At 43.1% G+C, this 6,365-nt stretch overlaps 1 pseudogene; it reads right to left on the bottom strand.

The window, feature by feature from the left end:
- The window catches only part of LOC103076486 (integrator complex subunit 10 pseudogene), a 2,427-nt pseudogene extending 515 nt beyond the window's left edge, over nucleotides 1-1,912 (bottom strand).
- Between the last annotated feature and the right edge of the window lie 4,453 nt (nucleotides 1,913-6,365).

Here is a 6,365-nt window from a genome sequence, read left to right as displayed (position 1 = left end):
CCTGCTGAAGCAGCACGCTCACATGCCCCAGCACCATGTCGTCTCTGCTGAGAAGGCTCTAAGCTTAAAACAAGCTAACATTAAGTGCAGGCAATAGGGCATGACAGCCTTGCTGGTACAAGGCAGAAGTTTCAGATATGAACCTTTTCTAAACTTGGGCTTTAACTTTGAGGGTTTTTCCTGTGACTTGCCTCCGTCCTGGATGGGGAGGTCCATGTAGCACATCAAATCAAGGACTTGGGGCTTCCCTGGTGGCGCAGTGGTTGAGAGTCTGGCTGCCAATGCAGGGGACACGGGTTCGAGCCCTGGTCTGGGAAGATTCCACATGCCGTGGAGCAACTAAGCCCGTGAGCCACAACTACTGAGCCTGCGAGTCTGGAGCTTGTGCTCCGCAACAAGAGAGGCCGTAACAGTGAGAGGCCCATGCACCGCGATGAAGAGTGGCCCCCGCTCGCCGCAACTAGAGAAAGCCCTCGCACAGAAACGAAGACCCAACACAGCCAAAAATAAATAAATAAAATAATAAAAAAAAAAAATCAAGGACCTTCTCACAGGTCATTCTGTACTCCCCCAAGGCAAAGTGGAAGGTCGCCAGCTGGATGAGTGCCCTCTGATGCTCCAAGGTCCCCTGTCCCGAGATCTGTGGCTGAGGAAGTGGTCCCTGGAGAGCTGCCAAGTGGTGCAGGCTCGCTATGGCCTTTTTATATTGACCCTGATAGATGATCATATCATTGAGGAAGATTCTCTACCAAAGCCAAGTATCCGTCTTCCACGCCAAACAAATTCTTGTAAATTCCTTGTCAAGGAATTCCAGGGAATAGAGCAGCTCCCAGCTCTCTCTGGCCAGCTTAAAGCTTTCCAACACCTCGACTGAGTTAGCAAGTTCTGCCTTATTGACAGTAATGTGACGATTCCTTCCTTTTGCTGAACAGTCTTCATCGTCCGAACTCATGGTTTTTTCTCTCCCCTCAGCTAGTTTCCTCTTTTTATGTATGTGTTTATTGCGATCAATTTCTACATCACCATATACATTTGATATGTCTTCCAGAAGAACCAGTGGAACTTGGCAGGGGCATTAGGACCTTGGAACAGAGACTGCTGTATGCTGTTGACATACTGAAATGCATTCTTAAAGAAGACCAACATAGCGGAATAAACCACTTTGGTTTTTATATTTCGCATGAGCTTCGTTATCAAAGTTGTTCATGTATCTGCAGAGATCCTTCATTCTATGCAAAATATCACCATAGCTTCATCTTCCTTTATCCATCTGCCAGTCACATCTCATTCCAACAACATTCAAAATCTTAAACAACCTCTCCCAAGGGTCCACGATCTGGGATGATTTTTCAGTCAGCCCCTCTATTATGTACTTCTGAGAGCTCCGTTTGTTTGGTGACATTAAATCAGACGTTTCTTGGGCACCTTGATGCTGACTCTCTGTCTGAGTGGATCTAGTGACATAATTGATATTAAATTCAGCTGCTTTGTTCAAGTACTTATACACCAAATTGGCAGGCCACGGAATGTCATGGTTGTTAATTATTAGAGGAAGGACATCACACACAAATAATTTTCTAAAACAGTTAACAGGAGATTCTTGCTCTTCAATAGTTTCAGCCTCCAACAGTGCCTCCCCAAGGCCAACTCCATGCTGTACCACTGTTTCAGGGAATCGTCTCAAAAGTAGAAGCAACATATCGTTCCAAAGTGTTGAAGCATTGTCCCGTAACCTGTAGTAACATTTCACACTGGACCTGACCAGGAAGAGTTTCAAATAAACCTGGATGTTGAAGTTGGCGGGGTAGAGGCTGCAGGCCGTGATCAGCCAAGCCTTGGCAGCCCATAGGTCCTGCTGCACCAGCTCGCGGGCTCGCTGCACCGGGAACTCGCAGTCGCCCTGGGCCGACATGATGCGGGAGGCCTCTTTTTATTTTTTAATTAATTAATTAATTTTTGGCTGCATTGGGTCTTCGTTGCTGCGTGCGGGCTTTCTCTAGTTGCAGTGAGTGGGGGCTACTCTTCGTTGCGGTGCGCGGGCTTCTCATTGCAGTGGCTTCTCTTTGTTGCGGAGCACGGGCTCTAGGCGTGCGGGCTTCAGTAGCTGTGACTCGTGGGCTCTAGCGCGCAGGCTCAGTAGTTGTGGCACACAGGCTTAGTTGCTCTGCGGCACGTGGGATCTTCCCAGACCAGGGCTCGAACCATGTCCCCTGCATTGGCAGGCGGATTCTTAAACACTGCATCACCAGCGAAGTCCTCTTCATGGATTCTTAAAGTCTAGCATTTTATACTTAGCTGTCCTACAGAGCTGTCAAAGTCCATTAGTTGGTAAGAATAATTATCCAACAGGTAAGGAACTAGTCCGTTGCAGTGTGGTCTTAGATTCAGAGCCAGCCTAAAATAAGGGAAACTTACAAGTACTATCTAATTCATTAAATACGGAATCCATTCAATTCAAAAAAACATAGCAAAATAAACAAGATACAAGTCCATAAACTTAAAAACAGCACAGTCTAAATTCAAATAATGAATAGGACGTTTATTAGAATATTTCATTGAGATGAAGTCATTATAATTTTTAGTGATAGTTAAGAAATTGGGAGATTTCTGAAAATGCTACTGTTACCACTCATACCACTAATAATGACTGCCAAGTGCTTTACATTTTTTTAAAAGATTTTTTTTGATGTGGACCATTTTTAAAGTCTTTATTGAATGTTACAATATTGTTTCTGTTCTATGTTTTGTTTTGTTTTGTTTTGGCCACGAGGCATGTGGGATCCTAGCTCCCCGACCAGGGATCGAACCCACAACCCCTGCATTGGAAGGCAAAGTCCCAACCACCGGACTGCCAAGGAAGTCCCCAAGTGCTTTAAATTTAAAGTATACTTTTTCCTCACAGCAGGTGCATAAGTATGTACAATCATCTCTATTTGCAAAGGAGGAAACTGAGGCTGAGAAATGTTGAGTGATTTGCCTTCTGTCAGGAAGGAGTTGAGAAGTGGTAAAGCCTGCACTGTGTTTGATCTCTACTCAGTCTGTCAGAATTCTGTCTAATAGAAAAGAGATATTTCAAGATGGTCATCAATGAAAGAATTACAGTTGTTTAGCTTTTATGCACTGAATTTTAATCATAATATCTGGAGAGTCATTCCTTAAGGCTGCTTTTTCCCTCTATTATCAAGGTCTTGGTAGCTCCAGTGCTGGCGATCATGGAAGGTATCTAAGTATAACTCATAGAAACTACAAAAATGTTTTGTACTTTACTGGAATCAATACATAAAACACTGGGGCAGGGACATATGTGGTATGTATATTACATAAAAGAAAAGTATAAATTAGTGCTAGGGGCAGCATAGGTAGTGATTACATAATCCCTATCATTTTAGGCAGGAGAGGCCCTCTGGAATAGGTCTTATCTCAGAGCCTGACTGAATGATGGGAAGGAGATAGCTGGCAGAGGTGGGCAGGGGTGTTATTTTTGGCAGCGGCTAGGACTTGAAGGTGGGAGTTAGTAAAGGGCTTTGAAAAACATGTTTAAAAGAGCAAAAGGGATTAGTAGGGTTAGTTAATCACATCTGGAAAAGACAGGGAAAGTGTGAATTTTGCATCTCCTAAATGAAACATTTTGAAGCAGAAGAAAGCTTTTTTTTCCCCTTTGATATTAATATGTGGGTGGGATTCTAGCATAATGCCCCAAGAAGCACTAGATTCATGACATGGCAGATATTTTATAGGACTTTAACTGGTTTAAGTACAGTTAAAAATAAAGATGGCCTGACCAACTGTTGAGGGCTGGGCATGGGAGTGTACATGGTAGAACTATTTTATTAATAAAAATAGTCATATTCAACTGTCCATAGAAAACAGAGCCTGAGTCAAGGATTGAGAGGTGATGCTTTATTTGTGGGGTACAATTTTCAGGGTAGTGAAAGTGAGAAAGGGGGAAGTGAAGTTGCTAAGGATGGGAAGCAACAGTAGGTGAAGTGTTACCTTGCTGGCTTCTGCTTTAGGATAAACCTAAAAGAGACAAAGACAGTGGCTTGCGAGGTACATCCACTTGGTCACTTGGTATCTCTGATCAGACGACTTGGTGAAAGTGCCTTAGAACAGTAGGTGGGAGGAAAAGAGGGAGACAGACTTTATCTGACGGATGTCTGCATCTCCTCTCTCTTCTTTCTTATTGGTCAAATTTCTTCCATTAAAACACCCACCCCAACCAACACACTTACCCATTAGACAGCTGCTCAGAACCTAGATTTTATACTCCTCACTGTGCTGTTACATTCAAGTCTGGAAGTGGTGAGAAAAACCACAGATTCCAGGTTTGTGTCTGGTCAGATTGGTTGGCTCTAGACAAGGGATCACCAGAGCATAAGCTGAGTTGGATGGTTTTGACTGTGTCAGAGCAAGTGGCATTTATTTCCGCTTATTATATGCCAAGCACTACACTAGAACTTTGCATGCCTTCAGTCTATTACTATTCCCATTGTACAGTGAGGTATTCAAATATTAGAGAAGTAGGCTTGTCTTCAGATTTGAAATCAAGCAGTTCTTATTAACCTATTGGAGGGCGATTCGTTTTTTTACCTTCTCTCCCCCTCCCTCTTCCCTTCTCTCCTTCCCTCTCCTCCTCCTCTTTCTCCCTCCCTCCCTTCCTTCTTTCCTTCCTTCTTTCCTTCCTTCCTTCCTTCCCTTCTTCTTTCCTTCCTTTCTCTCCCCATCTCTCTATCCTCCCTCCATCCCTCTTTTTTTTTTTTTTTTTTTTTTTAAGTTTTTGACTTTTTCAGAGTCTCTTTGTTTTTTTTTTTGTTGTCGTTTGTTTTCAGGCTCCGGACGCACAGGCTCAGCAGCCATGGCTCACGGGCCCAGCCGCTCCACGGCACGTGGGATCTTCCCAGACCGGGGCACGACCCCGTGTCCCCTGCATCGGCAGGCGGACTCTCAACCACTGCGCCACCAGGGAAGCCCCCTCCATTCCTTCTGAATCATAGAAGGTGAAGATAATACAGGAGAATGAACTAATTTAGCATGTTCCCAGAATGATTTTGTTCCGTGAAAGCAACTGTCTGTGTGGAGTACTTTTGGAAGGAATGTGACATGCTACAATGCATCATGGAACCCACTTCTGGGTGCCTGGTTTATAACAAGGCTAAAGAAATGCTGCAGAGATCCTGCGGAAATCAATATTGTTTTTATGCCACTAAATATCCCCCCCATTCTCAAAGCTACGAAAAGATACCTGGTTTCCCGGAAATATTCACAAAGACTTCACTACATGATTTCCCAAAGCCTGTGTGGATTTGAAAGCACTGACTGTTTAAGGAAGCATTGACTGTACTGTGTATCTGCATGATGCTGGCTCTATATGAACAGAGCACCTTGACTTATAAAACATATTCAAAGCAGTGAGTTTAATATACAAGTGATAAAGCCTATGTATACTCCTCTATATTTCATGGGTAGTATATAGCAGGTCTCGTATATAGCAAGCTGTAAACTGCATTTAGATTAGGAATCAGTGAAGAAGGAAGAGCGCTTTCCTTCTGTTTATTTGAGAAGATGAGTTTAGAATTCTTGATAGAAATGTAAATTTTAAACATTTTCAATGACAGGAGGAAAGAAATTGATCAGCTGTGAGCTGGCACTTATTCCCAGCATTCAATCAGGAGGCATGGAGGAAATCGGTATGAACTCACATATCAGAACCTATACTGTCTCAAGCCTTGACTCTTCTCTTTGTACAGTGAGCAGCCAACTATTTTGACCATTACTATGGAAAATCTGGGAGATGACAGCTTTGGAAAATCTGGAAAAAAAATCAGGAAGAGGGCTTCCCTGGTGGCGCAGTGGTTGAGAGTCTGCCTGCCGATGCAGGGGATGCAGGTTCGTGCCCCGGTCCGGGAAGATACCACATGCCGCGTAGCAGCTGGGCCCGTGAGCCATGGCCGCTGAGCCTGCGCGTCCAGAGCCTGTGCTCCGCAACGGGAGAGGCCGCAACAGTGAGAGGCCCACATACCGCAAAAAAAAAAAAAAAAAAATTAAATCCTTCTTTACACTAAGGTCTATTTTGAGGTTATCTATTCTATATCACTGATCTGTCAATCTTATGCCAGTTACATAATATTTTAATTTTATTACATAATTGTTGGAAGCAACCCTCTTTTTCTCTCATTTTTCACAATTGCATTTGTTACTATTTTTAAACTTTAATTCGGGTTGAAATAGGAATTTTCTAAAGGCTTCTCTCAATAAAAATCTCATTGAAATGGTCAAATCTGTTAATTAATTTGGGAAAAAAATGACATTTTTCCCAATGATATTAATTTCTTGTAATATTGTATTATTGCCAGTGAATAGTGCAT

The sequence above is a fragment of the Lipotes vexillifer genome, unplaced genomic scaffold (genome assembly GCF_000442215.2).
Source record: "Lipotes vexillifer unplaced genomic scaffold, Lipotes_vexillifer_v1.1 scaffold327, whole genome shotgun sequence".
Lineage (NCBI taxonomy): Eukaryota > Metazoa > Chordata > Mammalia > Artiodactyla > Lipotidae > Lipotes > Lipotes vexillifer.
This window is presented reverse-complemented; position numbering and strand designations above follow the sequence as displayed.